This window comes from Schistocerca serialis, chromosome 8 (assembly GCF_023864345.2).
Source record: "Schistocerca serialis cubense isolate TAMUIC-IGC-003099 chromosome 8, iqSchSeri2.2, whole genome shotgun sequence".
Lineage (NCBI taxonomy): Eukaryota > Metazoa > Arthropoda > Insecta > Orthoptera > Acrididae > Schistocerca > Schistocerca serialis.
In genome coordinates this window covers 188,130,297-188,150,154 of record NC_064645.1, presented here as the reverse complement: position 1 = coordinate 188,150,154, position 19,858 = coordinate 188,130,297, and positions in this window count along the sequence as shown.

Here is a 19,858-nt window from a genome sequence, read left to right as displayed (position 1 = left end):
AGTGAGGCGACGTATTGAAGTAGTATCATCTGACGTAGTGGTGGAAAACGTCCAGAGGTAACAAAGTCCGTTATGCAATCTTCCGTGTCAGTTGCGGAAACACAAAAAAGTCACGAAATTCCACTTGTATGTCCACAAGATGTTGCGTCAGTATTTTCCGAGCCTAAACATAAGCAAATGGTAGGAGAACAGTTGAGACAGGTGAGCGAAGCAGCTAATGTGCCTTCACAGCAGACAATGGTGCGAGAAGCGGTAACTGCGCGCGTACCAACAGAGCGACAGCCGACCCTCCGAACGTATGCGAATGACGCGATAACAGAGCAGTTTACTGCGCCACACGTACCAAATTCTCAATTTATGAGTTACAGTACAACAAGCCATGTACTGCAGGTCAATATGAAGTAAGTACAAAGACGAAACACTGATCCAGTAACGGGAAATTTAAACGTATCTTCCAGTCGATACAAGAGGAACGATACGGTTTAGATAATTGCACACCACTGCGTAGATGCGATGCTAGATGGGAATCAAATATGTCGCCTCAGGCTCCAAATGTGGTACTACGAATAAAGAAAAAGACGACGCAGTTGAAGAAATGCATTATCTTGATAACAGTCCCTAAATTGTCATATCACAATCTATGTAAACCCGTTTGGTTCCTTAACAATACAGGAATAAAATTTAGCACAGCTTAACACCGATGTGGTCTGTCATACAATAAGGGTCCATTCCTCACCCCAAAAATTTATTCTAGTGACGCTAACGCACTCACAGGGTGTTTTCGCTGATGTCTGACGAACGTTAAAAGGAGTGGAGTGTCAGATACTTTGATATATTTCCTGTTTGTGTTTAACGGCCAACGACTACAGCTACGCAATAAGTATTATTTGTGGTTGCTTACGTTTTTTTTTCGGATGAATCTGATGATGTGAAAATCGAAATACATAATTAGAAAAAGTAGTCACTACACTTCCAGGTATTTTTTATAGTGCCCATAACAGCACAGATACAATCCTCAAACTACGTCGTCCAAGGTCCCGGAACCAGTTGAGGGACAAACCCAAGTGTTCGTAACTGCTGAGCGACTGGTATTTAGAGACTCTAGCCAGCTATATCGTGATGGGAAGCCACCTCCTGCCTCGTGGGTTTCTAAGGAAGTGCAACGTTGTACAACCACATATGGAAACCCAGTCCACCCCAACGGCAAATTGCGATGATACAGTGTACTGCACCATTAATATTCTACTTCCCATCAGCGGACTCTTGTAGATGATTCTCCTGCATGCTCCTGTATGTGTTGCAAATACTGGTCTGCGGTAGCTGCTACAACAAATTATTATGTTTAATTGACAGATTAAACATTGTTGTAACAAAGATAAGTTATTTCAGTCAATTATTTCTCACGAATTATCGGCTATATACCATCATTTATATGTCGGATTGCCAGTACCCTCTTAGTTTTTATGGCTAAGCTGTGTATTTTTAAAGAGACTATGGCGCACTATCTGCGATCTTTTGTAGGGGCATTAGCTTATTTTCGGTATTCAATGAAAGTGATGTGAGCTCTCTTTTATTCGATGTATCGTACTTCATATTAGTTCATTGGATATTTTTCAAACGGAAGTCTTCAATAGTCGATAAGTTACGCCCCTGAAGCTCTGAGTGCAAGCAATGTGATCCTTGGTTTGCAATAGCATATTCGCTGGCAGTGTAGCATTCAGTGAGAAGTAAGTGAAAGGGCCAGATGTTGGCCACCTGATGAGCAGTCAGTAAATAAGGAGCAGAACACGGAGGATGTTACTTTTTCAAAATATGATTTTTTAAAGATTCATTTGAGAAGTGTTAGGATTTCAGGTAATGCCGCTGAATTGCTTGCTCGATGATAACGTATCATGAGTTTGAGGAAGGCAGATATATAGCACGAATCTTTCTTAATTGTTTCAGATGAGTTTGACTGTCGAGACTTGATTGAAAAAGGTTATCTGCTCACATAGCTTGGACTCAGAGTTATAGATTCACCACTCTTTCACCATTTCATTAACTAATTTCATGGCAGAGTCATCTTTTTGTAAGAACTGATTTGTGTAAAGATGGATGTAATTGTTAAGTAATGAGGTTCGTAACACAGTTTTTAATGCTTGTCTCTTTTCAGTCATTCTGTAAGTTTAGTGTCTTCCACCGTCTCCTCACGAAAATTTGTTTTGTAATCATGTGTCGCCGCACTGCATTAAGTGGAACAGTCATTCAAAGTAAAGCATGATATGCCCAGTACAGGTGAATTTATTCCATTACATCTGGGCAAAGTTTATTTTCAATAGCTGGTCTGCTACTGTACTGCATTTTATTTTCATCCCTTTCCAATCGCACCTAGTTTCCATTGCCACGAGGTAAGTCATTAAAACTCCTTAACATCAGTTTAACATCAGTCATGACGCAGTATAATCACTCACAGTGAAACTCTGCATTTCGGAGTTATTATTAGGTTCAATTTAAGTAAAGTTCACTTCAGATCAATTCTCTTTATGCAGACATTCTTATTCATACAGCGCATTGTTACTGTTACGTGTTCAAGTGAGCGTCATATAATGTTTGGAATTTCATGTTGTCGATTTGCGGACGTAAGTTTATGGGCCATTGTAACAAAAGCATTCTTGCATTGATTGACTGTTCCGTCGATTCTTGGTAGCATATTTTGTACACACACACAACACTGGTGCAATATTCTACAATATATACTATTTGTTACACGAACCGATTGTAGAATATTGTACCAATGTTGTATTTGTTTCAATCATAAGAAACATTTTTTTCAGTTACTATTTCAAAGTTCAGAATGGAATTGTATGCAGAATTTTCACTGTGTCAGTTTTGAGTGTTGGCACTACAAGACAAGCACTGTGACGTCATGCGTTGCAGCTCTGTTAACTGCACTGGCGATAGAGAATTTCACATGATAGCTTATTTAGTATACTATTTCACTTTTTCTATTTATTTTTCCTAGAAGTTAATAGAATACAGTTATACAGGAAGTACCGAAATTCCGGTTACAAACTTTTAGCACTTGCAGAGGGAGTAACTACCTAGTATTTTTATTAGGAACCCACGTCCAGAAACTTCATCCAGCGACGCTACAGAGCGTCGTAGTTACAGTTGCCAGCGCCTGTAAATGTACGAACACATAGGGTGATTCCTTGACTGTCGAGGGTGACAGGGAAGTATAAATGTATCAATTTTAGATCAGGGCTCCTGGTTCGGAAAGGAGCGAGTAGGAAGTTACAAGCGAAAAACTTCCTGATACCTCTAACGGTGGAATACATGCACCTGTACTGTTGTTGGTAAGAATGTAGGATCGCAACCTTCAGAGGTGGCAGTGTGGACAACAACAAGAAAAAATGTCTCATAAACATGAGCTCTAAACTTCATACCTTTAGAACTATGGGCACTTGTTCAATACAGGCGATGTCTTTCACATTAGCGAAGACGAACAAGTGCTCTTGGCTCCTCATACATGCTTTTTAGAGCCCATTTTTACCATTGTTTCTTGTTTTGGCCCATATTACCACCTCTGAAGGTTCTACCATACATTCTTAGCAACAAAAATACCTCTACATGTATTCCACTGTCAGAGGTATCAGAATCATTTTCGCTTGTAACTTTCGACTCTTTCGTTTCCGAAATAGGGATCCTTACCTCAAATTGATTCCTTTATCCTTCTCCATCGTCCTTGACACTTTGTATCATCATCATTGAATCATCCTGTTTATAGACTACATACATTGACGATCGCCGGCACCTATAATTTTGACACGCTGTAGCATCGATGGATGAAGTTTCCGGACATGGATTCCTACTCAAAATATTACGTACTCACTCGCTCTACAAGTCCTACAAGTTTATAGCGGGAACTGTCAAACGCCCTGTATAATTTCCGTTGGATTTAATGACTTCCTTTATCAGATAGCGTTTACGTAAATACACCACTTGCATTTTCCAGGTTCACGTTACAACAGAGACACTCACGAAAATAAAGACTAAGAAACTAGCTCTAATACACAAGAAAAATAAACGAAACAATTACCCTTTCTCTACGAGCCTACCACTTACTATCACTCAAATATACATTCTTATGCAAAGTTAGTCTGGCTAACATTAGTGGTGCTGCCAGCTCCCAGCCTAAGGGTTTGACAGATGGCAAGAGCGATTTCTTGCAAATGTTGCCACGACCCCAAAGCGAGAAATAAGTGAACTAAACAAACAGTAACTGTAGAATGTCTATTCATAAAACAGATATACAATATAATCTCATATTTGTGAGAATATTCCGCATGACCGTTTTTTAGTTAATTGTTGACGATGTGGTAACTACCGGACAAACAACTAACAATTACGTATCCATTCTAGTTTTCATTATAATATTGTTCGTCTTATATATGCGAATAAGCTCTTTTTCTTACACACGCGTAATTGTTGCAGCCGGCCGCTGTGGCCGAGCAGTTTCAGCCGCTTCAGTCTGGAACCGCGTGACCGCTACGGTCGCAGGTTCGAATCCTGCCTCGGGCATGGATGTGTGTGATGTCCTTAAGTTAGGTTTAATTAGTTCTAATTTTTAGGGGACTGATGACCTCAGAAGTTAAGTCCCATAGTGCTCAGAGCCATTTGAACCATTTGAATTGTTGCAGAGAAATGTTCTGAAGAGCCTGCTTCATCTCGGTCTCACACGCCTGTCGGGTGTTTCCAGTGTGATGTTTCCGAAGTCATTCTTTCATAATGGATAGTAATTAAAGTACCCTGCGCGCATTCACCCTTAGTATCCCAGTTTCACTGCTCAACATGGAGGTTACGCTATTACAAATCCACCTCAGGTGAGATGTGGCACGAAATAATCTTGATGACTCTCTCTCCAGCCACTCCTAACGGAACCAGGAAGACGGCGTTACGTATCCTACAGTTATGTCCAGTAGACAGATTCCCTAAGTGAAGTATCTGTAACGATTTGGCTGTGTAAGTCCGACTCAGACATAAGAGCATATGTCGTTGCGCTTCCGTAGTTGCGCTTCTGTAACATTAAAATCGATTTTCTCAGACACTGGATGAAAACACATACAGTGAAAACGCCGTTATGGCGTGTTTTTACAATGTACCGTAGAAATTCTATAAGTGGCAGTACCTAATAAGTTTTCACATTACTTTCATCATCTTTTGAGAGACGGTAACTATATCGCAAGAAGCTCATTTTCTTAGTCAGTTGTAGTTTCAAGTATCTGCGACCATGACCACGTCTTAGAGAATTTTGACCATAAGTACAAGACAAATTCTGCTTCAGGAGGATGTACGAAGTTTTATGCACTATTATTTGTAATTTATTCTATTTACACCATTCGTCCTTCATTTCGATGACATCTTATTGATTTTATCAGGAGTATGCAGTCACGAGAGCCAAAGCATCAGTAAGCAATAACTACACGTAAAATGGAGGAGATAGAATTGAAGGCTTTTGCATCCATTGCAGGCTACACAGGTTGTTTAATGTCCCTACTTTATCAATCTTAATACAAAGAATATACTTCCTCATTCATGGCACCACCAATATGGCTATCCAAAAGCTACTTATGCGGCTGTGAACGATTGCATAAAACGTTCTCCTGACTTCACCAAAGTATAATCATATCGGTCGATATATTACCGACTCTGCAGGATATTTGTATTTTTCTTGACGATGGGATCACGAGTGAAACTCCTCTGCGAGGTAGTCATTATGCCCCTGCAACAGGAGCCTTTCAGAATTTTAATTTGCTTTTTGATAGCGTTACTTCTCCTATCGGATAAGGAATTGAGACATCATTTCTGAGAGACGATTTATCTATCAGTCTACTTAATTTGTGTTCATTTTAGTGTCCGTCTAACTGTCTGTTCGAAGCACCGGATAATTTTCAGAATCCATGCAACTGTTCGTGATGGTTCCATATCCTAATGATGATCCAGTGGTAATTTGACTTCTTCTGAAAGTAGTTTATAAGACACTCTCAACACATAAATGCGAAGTTTTCTACCTCATATTTATGTCACTGCGGATTAATTCTACATTAAACGAGTGCTTATTATGCTGCAATCTTTGAAATCAATAATAATTTAATAACGTGTCACGTTTTCTCACGTCCAAGTACTCTTAGTTTTTCAGTATACCTATTTTTATTACACCTCGAAGTGCGATGTTTCTTTGGCCGAAAGTATTCTGCTCTGTAATCAATGCTGTTGGTATTTTTCAGTGCTAGAAAGCGTTTTAATTCAGTCTCAAGTTTCATCTAGTTTGTCGTTTTTACGTCCAGTGAATAAGCGTAATTTGTATTTCACATGTAGCCTCATTTTCAAAGGAAAGCTCTGTTTAAGACTTATCATGTTTGTTGTTGTTTTGGTCTTCAGTCCTGAGACTGGTTTGATGCAGCTCTCCATGCTACTCTATCCTGTGCAAGCTTCTTCACATCCCAGTACCTACTGCAACCTACATCCTTCTGAATCTGCTTGGTGTATTCATCTCTTGGTCTCCCTCTACGATTTTTACCCTCTACGCTGCCCTCCAATACTAAATTGGTGATCCCTTGATGCCTCAGAACATGTCCTACCAACCGATCCCTTCTTCTTGTCAAGTTGTGCCACAAACTTCTCTTCTCCCCAATCCTATTCAACACCTCCTCATTAGTTATGTGATCTACCCATCTAATCTTCAGCATTCTTCTGTAACACCACTTTTCGAAAGCTTCTATTCCCTTCTTGTCCAAACTATTTATCGTCCATGTTTCACTTCCATACATGGCTACACTCCGTACAAATACTTTCAGAAACGACTTCCTGACACTTTACTCTATACTCGATGTTAACAAATTTCTCTTCTTCAGAAACGCTTTCCTTCCCATTGCCAGTCTACATTTTATATCCTCTCTACTTCGACCATCATCAGTTATTTTGCTCCCCAAATAGCAAAACTCCTTTACTACTTTAAGTGTCTCATTTCCTAATCTAATACCCTCAGCATCACCTGACTTAATTAGACTACATTCCATTATCCTCGTTTTGCTTTTGTTGATGTTCATCTTATATCCTCCTTTCAAGGCACTATCCATTCCGTTCAACTGCTCTTCCAAGTCCTTTGCTGTCTCTGACAGAATTACAATGTCATCGGCGAACCTCAAAGTTTTTATTTCTTCTCCATGGATTTTAATACCTACTCCGAATTTTTCTTTTGTTTCCTTCACTGCTTGCTCAATATACAGATTGAATAACATCGGGGAGAGGCTACAACCCTGTCTCACTCCCTTCCCAACCACTGCTTCCCTTTCATGCCCCTCAACTCTTATAACTGACATTTGGTTTCTATACAAATTGTAAATAGCCTTTCGCTCCCGGTATTTTACCCCTGCCACCTTCAGAATTTGAAAGAGAATATTCCAGTCAACATTGTCAAAAGCTTTCTCCAAGTCTGCAAATGCTAGAAACGTAGGTTTGCCTTTCCTTAATCTAGCTTCTAAGGTAAGTCGTAGGGTCAGTATTGCCTCACGTGTTCCACTATTTCTACGGAATCCAAACTGATCTTCCCCTAGGTCGGCTTCTACTAGTTTTTCGATTCGTCTGTAAAGAATTCGCGTTAGTAGTTTGCAGCCGTGACTTATTAAACTGATAGTTCGGTAATTTTCACATCTGTCTACACCTGCTTTCTTTGGGATTGGAATTATTATATTCTTCTTGAAGTCTGAGGGTACTTCGCCTGTCTCATACATCTTGCTCACCCGATGGTAGAGTTTTGTCAGGACTGGCTCTCCCAAGGCCGTCAGTAGTTCTAATGGAATTTTGTCTACTCCAGGGGTCTTGTTTCGACTCAGGTCTTTCAGTGCTCTGTCAAACTCTTCACGCAGTATCGTATCTCCCATTTCATCTTCATCTACATCCTCTTCCATTTCCATAATATTGTCCTCAAGTACATCGCCTCTGTATAGACCCTCTATATACTCCTTCCACCTTTCTGCTTTCCCTTCTTTGCTTAGAACTGGGTTTCCATCTGAGCTCTTGATATTCATGCAAGTGGTTCGCTTTTCTCCAAAGGTCTCTTTAATTTTCCTGTAGGCAGTATTTATCTTACCCCTAGTGAGATAAGCCTCTACATCCTTACGTTTATCTTCTAGCCATCCCTGCTTAGCCATTTTGCACTTCCTGTCGATCTCATTTTTGAGACGTTTGTATTCATTTCTGCCTGCTTCATTTACTGCATTTTTGTTTTTTCTCCTTTCATCAATTAAATTCAATATTTCTTCCGTTACCCAAGGATTTCTTCTAGCCCTCCTCTTTTTACCTACTTGATCTTCTGCTGCCTTCACTATTTCATCCCTCAAAGCTACCCATTCTTCTACTGTATTTCTTTCCCCCATTCCTGCCATTTCTTCCCTTACACTCTCCCTGGAACTCTGTAAAACCTCTGGTTTAGTCAGTTTATCCAGGTCGCATCTCCTTAAATTCCCATCTTTTGCAGTTTCTTCAGTTTTAATCTACAGTTCATAATCAATAGATTGTGGTCAAAGTCCACATTTGCCCCTGTAAATGTCTTACAATTTAAAACCTGGTTCCTAAATCTCTGTCTTACCATTATATAATCTATCTGAAATCTGTCAGTATCTCCAGGCTTCTTCCACGTATACAACCTTCTTTTATGATTCTTGAACCAAGTGTTAGCTATGATTAAGTTGTGCTCTGTGCAAAGTTCTACCAGGCGGCTTCCTCTTTCATTTCTTAGCCCCAATCCATGTTCACCTACCACTTTTCCTTCTCTACCGAATTCCAGTCACCCATGACTATTAAATTTTCGTCCCCCTTCACTATCTCAATAATTTCTTTTATTACGTCATACATTTCTTCAATTTCTTCGTCATCTGCAGAGCTAGTTGGCATATAAACTTGTACTACTGTAGTAGGCGTGGGCTTCGTGTCTATCTTGGCCACTATAATGCGTTCACTATACTGTTTGTAGTAGCTTACCTGCATTCCTATTTTTTTATTCATCATTAAACCTACTCCAGCATTACCCCTATTTGACTTATCATATTAAACTATTTTTAAAGTATAATTACGTGAGCCCAGTCGGTTGAGGGACCTATGATTAGTCAGTAGTAGCACAGTACATTTAGTAAAGGTAACAGAGCACCATGCTGACTGTTTAGTATATCCAGAATAGACGGAGTGGGTCTTTTGAAGACAGTGCAGTGTTACATAATTTTCATACAGAATTTGCACTTAGTCAACACTTAAGACACTGTTAAATCTCTGTAATCTGTATTTGACCCTTGAACGGAATAGCGTGCCATCACGAAATTTTCCATTGACACTGGGCACGAAGGAAATTATTGTTAGGACATTTTTGGAAATTTGAGGTAAATTCCTATTGGACCAAACTGCTGAGGTCATCGGTCCCTAGGCTTACACACTACTTACTCTAACTTGAATTAACTTACGCTAATGACAACACACACACCCATGCCCGGAGGAGGACTCGAACCTTCGACGGGGGGATCCGCGCAAAGCTTGGTTACCCCGCGCGGCCTATTGTTAGGATTGACGTCTTGAAGTCGTGATTTAATTTTTTTTCATAATTATAGTGTGAATGTCACCTGGACACACGTTCTAGAAATATTCTCCAACGATGTTATGCAACGTAGTCAGCATAGTTTCTCCTCTCATTATCGTCCAGTCATGTCGTGCAGTGAGCTAAAGCGTCAACACGTATATGTAACATGAATTCCAGATGCGCAGAGCTAGATATACGCCGAATAAAGGCAACAAAAAAGAGGTTCTACGTTCACTGCACACAAGATGTGCCTCGCCGCATTAGCTATTCATGAAATTGAAATAAAAATTATCGCATATTCACTTTTTTTTGTACTGCCAATATTATCGACAGATATCTTAATTGGGAAATGACCTAGAAACCTAGGCAGCTGCTTGGAGGCAATCATGTTTTGAAAGCATCCAAGAAAAGCTATTATAATTAATCTTGATGTATTATTTACCATCTCAGCGCTGCATCACGCTCCACAACTTTTCACCTTTACCTGGAAATTAATATGGTTCCGTCACTTAACGTGCGTTCCACTAAGTCAGAGATTTCCTCAACATTTTCTGTTTGAATTTCTGCAGGACTAGATTTAGAGAAGGTGACCCTGGCCTGTGTTCCTCTCTCGCTTTCTCTTTTTCTCTCATGCTATAAATTCATTTTGTTGACAGAATAACACTACAATCGAGAAAAGGTAGTGTTAAATAGAGGCATTCCGATACATTAGCTGACGATATTGTGTAGTTATCACATATGGAAATCGACGTAAATAATGCGTCACTGATTTAGATAGATGTCTTTACGTATGAATCGTCTGAAGTATATTAACCATTTCAGTATAGACGAAACGAAGAAACACACGAAGAAATTTGTTTACATTGTTTTAAACTATGGTTGTGAATGAGGTACTTGAGGACTAGGAAAACATAAACAGAAGTCACAGAGATGTTGATATAGAGGACAATTTAGAAGCAGGTTTACATTTTAACTTAATTACTGCTTTAAATGTTGCGTACGTTAAATAGCCGTTACAGTTATTACACAATTCGGAAACTTGTGCTTCAGATGTTTAAGCTGCATGCCGATATGTGTAGTAAAGACATATACGAAGTGAGAATTAACTACATTATACTAAATCAATTCAGTAACGCTTGTGTTACAGTCATGCTGCAGTCACTACAAACCATTGTCCAGGTACAAAACCAACTTTAATCTCTCTTTGCGATGTGGAGCTAGCTGTCGGCTATTTAGGAGCGTAACAGAGCCTGGGCTGATTGTGTGCAACTGATTTTACAATAATTCAAAATTTATTTTTTTAAGCGTTTAACATAATCTTACCATGTCGAACTTCCGTTATGTGTGCAGGTGGAAAGAGTTCTGTTGAGGAGCTACCACTTAAAGTTTCATTGCACCGTAGTTATAGCCCTGAGGAACGCACAATTCAGATCGTAAAAATTGATATAGAAATATCTAACTTCTTTAAATGTGCCATTATTGTAGCTTCACTATCATTCTCTTAAATCCTTGCTATCGTCTCTGGAAAAATGCTTAACAACTTATTGTATTCCATTTTAGATACAGCAGCGTAATTTAGAATATAGCAGAAAATAACAGAAAATGTTGCTTGGAGATAAGAAAATACAGTAGCAGAAAGGAAACATGAACCAGGAAAATTACGGATGAATCATGAAATAATTGTTCTAAGAGAACGAAACAAAATTAGGAAAACGGAGTTTAATAGAAAAAAGCATATAAAGAAATAAAAATTTAAAAATATACCAGAAACTGCCGCATAGCAAAAAATGGGTGTGATAAATAAAGAGAGATACTGACCAAGATTTATCAAAAGCAAACGCAGATAAATGTGTTCAAAAATTACTTCATTCCAAATGTTGACTTCTCGGCAAGATTAGGAAGGGTTAGAAAAGGTAACCAGTCTTATTTTGAAATGAAAAGCCAGGAGACAGGGTGAACGAGTCTTTCTGAGAAGACATTTTGAGTCAAATTACATTGCAGAAAAGCAGGCATTTGACAGGGCTGTCCACTTGCCCATGTGTCTTGCCCACAGTGTCTGTTTGACGAAAGACAGAATTTTAAAATTCTTTCATCCGAAGTTTCAAAATGTTACATGTTTAAAGCAAATATTAAAATCTAAATGACTAATGGCACATCACTTTGGATTCAGAAAACGCAAAGGAACTAGGAAAAGCATACTAAAACCACGAGATGTGTCAGAAATGTTGTCGAGAGTTCCAAAACGATGTCCTATTAAGACTTTTTCAATTTTAGAAAAGGAAAAAGTCGCAAGGACTCGGTACACGTAAACAGGGTGTCTGTAGAACAACAGGCATATCTTCTGAGGCCAAAAATCCCATGATGAAAATGATGTCACATGGGCGTTGTCACGATGCAACGTCCACATGTCTGCAGTGTCTGGTCTCACTCGATTCGCCTTTTTCCGGAGCCTTACAAGGACACCTTTGTAGAAAACATGGTTGACTGTTTGTCCTAAATGAACACTCTCGCAAGAGGGCACATGCGTTCGATGTTTTCGTCGGTTGTTGGAACTGAAGGTCTCTCTGAGCGAGGTTCATCTTCAACGTGTTCTCGGCCTCCCAAAAAATGATTTTTGTCCGTGAAAAATTTGTACTCTTGATAAATAGTATTTCCAGTAGGCCAGTTCCTAATTTTCAAAGGTCACACTCACGGATGCCCCTAGTTTAACACCAAATGTGATGGCAAAACGCCGGCCGGAGTGGCCGAGCGGTTCTAGGCACTACAGTCCGGAACCGCGCGACCGCTACGGTCGCAGGTTCGAATCCTGCCTCGGGCATGGATGTGTGTGACGTCCTTAGGTTAGTTACGCTTAAGTAGTTCTAAGTTCTAGGGGACTGATGACCTCAGAAGTCGAGTCCCATAGTGCTTAGAGCCATTTGAACCATTTGATGGCATAACGTTGCTCTGAATTTCCCTGTTCTAATTTCCGTAACGCACAAAACGTTGCTTCACTGATGGTGCTCTCAAAATTCATGTGATGGCTGTACAGAGCTGTAGCTCGGTCTGAGCATCCGAAGGGACGAACACACTAGTCTACCCAATTACAAAAACACAGCGTTGTCAGATTTCTCGCAGTCTTGTGTGTCTCATATTGTGAGTCTCATTACTTTCCTCACAAATCTCGTTCGCATTATTTTAGAAAGAAAATCGAGACGAGCAGAAAAATATGTGCATCATTCATCAGCCTAGAGGAAGCAGTCTGTTGAGTAGACTGGGAGATCCTGTTTCAAGAACTGGAAAGACTGGATGCTAATCCCCAAGTAAAACATGAAAACTGACATCGTTACATTACTCTTAGAAAAACGTTATTATACTTTGTAGTGTTTGCTTCCAAAAACACGTGCGAATAATCTAATAGTATCTTTTTACTTTATAAGTATTGCAAATTTCTATATTTGTTGTGTTTTTTCGCCACATAGAGTGTCATCTGCAAAGCCATGAGCGGCTGTCACTTACAAATATGAAAAAATAAAATTAAAAATGTGTTATTAAATGGAGTTTACAGCTGTATTGTGAGACTATTTTGGTGGGCATTAGGTTATACCGTATGCGGCTGTGGAATCGCTTTAGTTGGTTGAATTTAGTTGCTCAGAAAATTATAGAAAATCGGAAGTTTCACTTTGAAAGTGATTCAGATATTACGCCATCTTTGTGTTGATATGTGTCACGAGACATATCGCGAGAATTTTGAAAACTGCATTGGGAATTCTGAGGAATTCTATTTCTCTACGCAAGCGTTTCGGCAAATATGTGTGTGTGTGTGTGAATTTTATTTCTGTACGGTGTAACATATAAGTTATCTTAAGGCGGAGAATGTTGTGTGATCATTTATTACGTTTTTGCCTTCCGTTTCAGCATTTTACATGTAATGGTTTACTTCTAATGTTAATTTACTGTGTAAGTTGCTCCTGTGTTTCAGAGTTCAAAGATCAGTTTCGATATTTGAGGACGGTGGTTTCCATTTATTAAGTCTTCTGTGAAAGTAGTATGTGAGCTGCCACTCTTTAGTACAATCATTTGTTCTGTGTCCCTTGTTCGGAACTTCCTGCATGTTTGCCGTATACTTTGCTTTTAAGAGGTACATGTGAGTTGGTATATTCTTGAATTTTTGAATTGGTCTGGATTTCTAATGGCCCGTTTTAGTCTTTTCTGTGTTGTGTTATTTGTTTTGTATGTTGCTGGAATACTTTGTTCATTACGTTACCACTTCTTTGTATCACTTTATTATTCTATGTTTATGTACACCATTTTTCTTTCAAACGTGATGTGGTCAATTGTGTTCATGTGGTCTGCCTCTGCTTTTTCGGATTCCTTAATAGTGCTTTTATATGAATGGACAATTTGAGTAACTTTCATTTGTATGTTGTAGTTGATCTTGCTTATGATGTCTGTTTTGTATTCATCTACAACAGCAGTTTGTTTTTATAATATTTCGTTCATGTCTGTAGTTTTGAGGTTTGAGGTGTGTTCTATTTAAGCTGTGGAGCATATGTCTGAAATAATATTTATTTATTTACTGTTGAGTGCTTGGATGTGTAATGGATACCAGTACCAATGACTGCAGATTTTCCATAGACAGAAGATTCAGGTTGGTTGTCTTGCGTTATTATTGTGAGATACAGGAAATTTAATTGTTTATTTTCTTCATTTTCGCTTGTGAAGCGTATTTCTGTGTATACTGTGTTGATGCTACTGTGAGGCTTTTCTGTCCTGCTTCGTGCAGGAACTTAAAGAAACAGGAGTGAAACTACATGAAATTAACATGAGCACTGCTTTAAACAAAATCTACCCATCCATGATAACGTACGTAATTATCTCAAAATTAATGTAAATAACAATGAGATTGGGCTGGACACAACTGTACAAGAGAAAATGTTCAGATACTTCGGTACCTAAATAAATCAGGACATGACACGCAGCACAGAACTAAAAATCAGAACTGCAATGGTCAAACACACAGTCAAAAGGAGGGAGAAGCTGCTATGCAGAAAACTGAAGAGATGATTGATAAAAACAAAAATTCTGGCTAAGGAGTGTTGGTCTGTATGAAGCCGAAACATGGACTACTATAAAGGGAAATATAAAACGTTTCAAGGCGTTTGAGATATAGACACTGGAGAGCCTGTAAAAATATGAAGTGAAAAGCTCATGAGAAAGGTTGTAGGAGAAAGGCAAGTACTCAGGAGATTCTTAAAGAGAAAAAATAATTGGTTAGAATACTAAGAAGGAAATGCATACTGAAAGATGTTTGAGAACGGACGTTGGAAGGAAGCAGTAGAACAGGGACAAGAAGATACAGTCTTTTAACAAGCTGCACGATCAAAGCAGCTATGTAATAACAAAAATAATGAGACACTTCTATTCGTTATAAACGGACATAAAGTAAGGCTTCCATTGTAGCACGGTATACTTATTCATTCATTTGAACGAAACACATTCAACACGGGTACTTTAAAAAAGCAATAACAAAGAAGAATTATATGTATTTGAATAATCACAATCAAAACAATTGGATGACAATGGTACTGAATATATGAACACACAGACTTCATAGACGTGGAATTTGGCACCTACATAACCCCATATAATTTCGTACTGTGTACTTGCCGTTATAAAACTGCACTCTAAACACACTCTTAAGGAGGATGTGGACCAGTCGTAACACCAGACTCGCATTCTGGAGGACGAGGCGTAAGATCCTCGCCTATCCATCCGTATCTACGTTTCTGGGTTTTCTTCAAATTGCCTAATCCTTGTCGAATCCAAGTTAGTCCTCCATCTTGAATAACAGCGTAGACCACTGTAACTTAAATCCCTGTGTTCCTTCCTCTGAATGAAAATCTGACTTTTTCCCATCGGTAAAATGTTATTCATCTTGCGTGTCGAAACAAAATCGGTAGGCACCTTTGTACGGGACGGAACAACTTGCAAAGGCGATCGTGTTGAACGTGAGGAGAAATTCTACAGAATTCTCTTAGTACTCACGTTTATTGTTGTTCAGTGTAAAATGCTACTTTTTTACGGCTTGTCTAAATCATTTCGTAACAACTTTACCTTCCATAACGTTCAGTGTTATTACTGTGTGGGTATGGCATGTTCCGCCGAGAGCCCCTTCTGAGGAATTCAGTCGCCTGGTACAAGTGCTTTTTATTTGACGCCACTTCTGCCACTTGCACCTCGATTATAATGAAATAATTATGAGAACAACACGCACCCACCCACCCACACCCACCTACCCACCCACCCACCCACCCACCCACCCACACACACACACACACACACACACACACACACACACACACACACATACACACACACAGTCCCGAGCGAAGAAAATTTCTGATCCGGCCGGGAATCGAACCCGAGGCCAAGTGATCGAGAGCCAATATGACCCCGGGCTGCTGACTACTCACTTCCGTAAATGTTAAACGACAGCATCATCTGCATCTTAAATGTCGGATACTCATCTACATTTAAGGACGAAAGTAACTTTCGCATGATACGTCACTGCCAGGTAACATAGATTTATGAAACTTAGACGATATGAAGAAAGAACTGCTACAACATAGTACAGAAGGTATATGATATGTACAGAAATTACAGTTTTATTAAAATAAAAAACTTAAGCTAAGTTCATCACGATTCATGGTGTTCCCCCCGCGGCTGGCGATGCACGCTCTATAACGAGCTCCCATGCTGACCACGAGGTTGGCATCGCATTCCATTACTAGCCCAGCTGGAAATTGCTGTATAGTCGTAGAAGCACGTGGACGTATTGAAATAAGTCTCCCAGACACATCCCAAGCCTGCTCGATGGGATAAAAGGGCAGGCCACTCCATTTGCCGAATACCCCTTCATTCAAAGGGCTCCGGCGCTTATGCTGCTCTACGCGGTCGCGCATAGTCATCCATTCGATACAAATAGAACCAAGCCACAATGTGTAATTCCCATGCCAAGTTTGTTTTTAACATTAACAGTAACTGGCCGGCCTTCGACAATACGCTTCAAAACAGATGCATATTGACGCCACCTGGACCACTCAAATTCTTCAAATACAATTACCTTGTTAATACGACTGTCGTACCCACCAAATCCGAATTCGGAACAAAAAGGCAAATAAACGTGCTGCTTTCTCGATAAAACCTTTTCAGTCAAAGTCGACTTGCCAATATTTGTATCGCCAAATAAATACATTTGCTTTTTACGAACCTCCGTGGACCGAAAGGCCTTGTTATACCAGCGTACCACGCGTCCGGCCCAGCCATTATAATTCAAATGACACTCGCTGAGAGAATGCACAACAACTCGATTAGCCTGAAATGAATCGAAATACTTCTCAATAAAACGAATACGGCTCCAATTATTAACTAAAAAAGGATCTGTATAATCAAACCTAGTAGTTCGCTCAGCCCAACTACGTAGGCGATTATTAAACGACAAAGAGGAATCACTACAATTACATAATGGTTGTGAATCGTGTGTAGTAATATAAATTAAACCCGATTTCCGACTCCTACAATTTTGAACATCAAAAACACCGTTAATACTTCCAAACATAAATCCAAGTCCAGAACGAACTTCTTCTAAAAACATCTTAACTTTGACCTTAATATAACAATGCAGATGCGTCAAATTACCTTGCGCAAAAGGTTCTTCAGACACACAATACTCGAAAATAGACCAAACATGAGGGATACAGTTTCACAATAACGTTGAGAGGTGAGTGTACAATGTTTAAAGGTCTAGAGTTCAGTACGCCCGGACAACATTAGCCGTCGCTATGCCATAACACCTAGACCAATAAAACCATCATGATCGACGGTAGACCTCCAACCTCAGAGCAGAGCGGAGATCAGCAGCAGCAACTTACCGATAGTACACAGTTTGTTTATATAATTTACTTGAGTTCAAATGGTTGAAATGGTTCTGAGCACTATAGGACTTAACATCTGAGGTCATCAGTCCCCTAGAACTTAGAACTACTTAAACCTAACTAACCTAAGGAAATCACACACATCCATGCCCGAGGCAGGATTCGAACCTGCGACCGTAGCAGTCGCGCTGTTCCAGACTGAAGCGCCTATAACCGCTTGGCCACAGCGGCCGGCTAATTTACTTTAGTGCTGTTCTAACTTACTTCTGAACAGAAGTGAAGAATGTCTGGCTATTTAGCTGTTTTTAGCAGTGCTATATATGTTATTGCAAGAATTTGCGTACTTTTCGATCTTTTGTCTTGAGTGAGTTTATTTTCTAGTGTAGTTTTCCGCCGAAGAGGTCGCTAGTCACGCTATATTTACTTGATTCAGTAAACATTCAGTAGAACTCCAGCCTCATATTGTCAGTATTAAATCTCGCGTTTTGTAGGTGTCTATTCAGTTAGTCACTAGCGCAGTAGTTGCTCAGCTATTTGCTTGCAGACCAGTGACCGTTCTAATCAGCGTAATTATCCGCTCAGTTTGGCACATCTCCGGGGCATCCAGTTATGTATTTAGCTTTTCCTGTAATAGCATATATTTGTTTAATTGCTCGCTTGTTTTATTTAAGAAGGTTAGTCTCGAGTGCCTTTTTCTTTTTAACTGTAAGTGTAAATTCACGCCGGCCGCGGTGGCCGAGCGTTTCTAGGCGCTTCAGTCTGGAACCACGCGGCCGCTACTGTCGCAGGTTCGAATCCTGCCTCGGGCATGGATGTGTGTGATGTCCTTAGGTTAGTTAGGTTTAAGTGGTTGTAAGTCTAGGGGACTAATGACCTCAGGTGTTAAGTCCCATAGTGCTTAGACCCATTTGTACCATTTTGTAAATTCATTTCGACACTCTGTAGCTGAGCTATCATTTCTCCTGATCAACCAACTGCATGTTGTTGAGGTATCAGCGTCCCTAGGTTACACGTCGGGACGGTAGCAAGTTGCTTATCTACGTTTTTGGCAGCTTTTACTGCTTACCCTTACTTGAGCCTTACTGGGATGGGTAGGACGTGTGCCTGCTGTGTGCAGATGCAGGAGAAGCTGTCAGCAGTTCGCGAACAATTGATGTGGTTTTGGCTTTGATCAGTCGCCTTCCAGGCTATCGCCTCACGGTGTAGCGATGGCGGAGGTCTGGAGCATTGCATGGGACACCTCAGGTGTAGCTTGTTTCGCCCAGACGCTCCACTGCCGAGGCACCTTCTAGTGCACCCGACGCGGTGGACCCACAGGGTGAGTGGTGCGACGTAACACGTTTCCATAGATCGAAACTGAGGGCCAATGTGGAGGCTGGCAGTGTAGCGTCACCTTTTCACACTGTGAGAGACGAGGTGGCCGTTCCTTTAGCAGGGTCCGAGCTGGAAAACGTGTGCGGAGGTTTGCTGGTTATCGGGAGCTCCAATGTTAGGCGCGTTATGGAGCTCTTTAGGAAGATAGCATTCATGGCTGGAAAGAAAGCCAACGTCCACCCGATATGTCTGCCGGGCGGCATAATCCGAGATCTGAAAGTGCAGCGATGGCGGAGGTCTGGGGCCTCGCATGGGACACCTCAGGTGTAGTTTGTTTAGCCCAGGGGCTCCACTGCGAGGCACCTCCTAATGTACACGACGGCTGTCTTGGGGACAGGGTGCAGTCGTATGCAAGTTGCGACTCATGTCGGCAGCCATGACGTCTGTCATATGGGTTCCGAGGCCATCCTCAGTTTTCACAGGCTACTGGCGATGGTAGTGGTGAAAACTGCTGGCCTTGTACGTGGGGTGCAAACAGAGCTCGCAATTTACAGCACCGTTCCCAGAGTTTATCGCGGTCCTTTGGTCTGAAGCCGAGGGGTGGTTCTCAACCAAAGGCTTCGTTGTCTCTGTGGCGGTATTGGCTGCAGATTTCTGGATCTGCGCAATCGGGTTGGGGATTTGTAGGACTCCCCTTCTTAGGTCATGGGTGCACTACACAAAGGAAGCAACTAGTCGGTAGCACAGTACTTGTAGAGTACACATGGGGTTTTTAAGACTAGATGGTAGTTTGAGTTACTGTCATGAACACCCCAATCGACACGCACATCGCGAATTTAGACGGTGTTCAGGGTAACGAGAGAATGACTGAAAAAATTTATCAGTAAACTGTCGATGTGTTCGTAACGAAGTTCTAGAATTTACTGCCCTCCAGAAATTATTCTTGGGACTGAGAGCTGGCTAAAACCCGAAGTAAAAAACTCTGAAATATTTAGCGAATCTTGGAATGTTTATCGGAAGG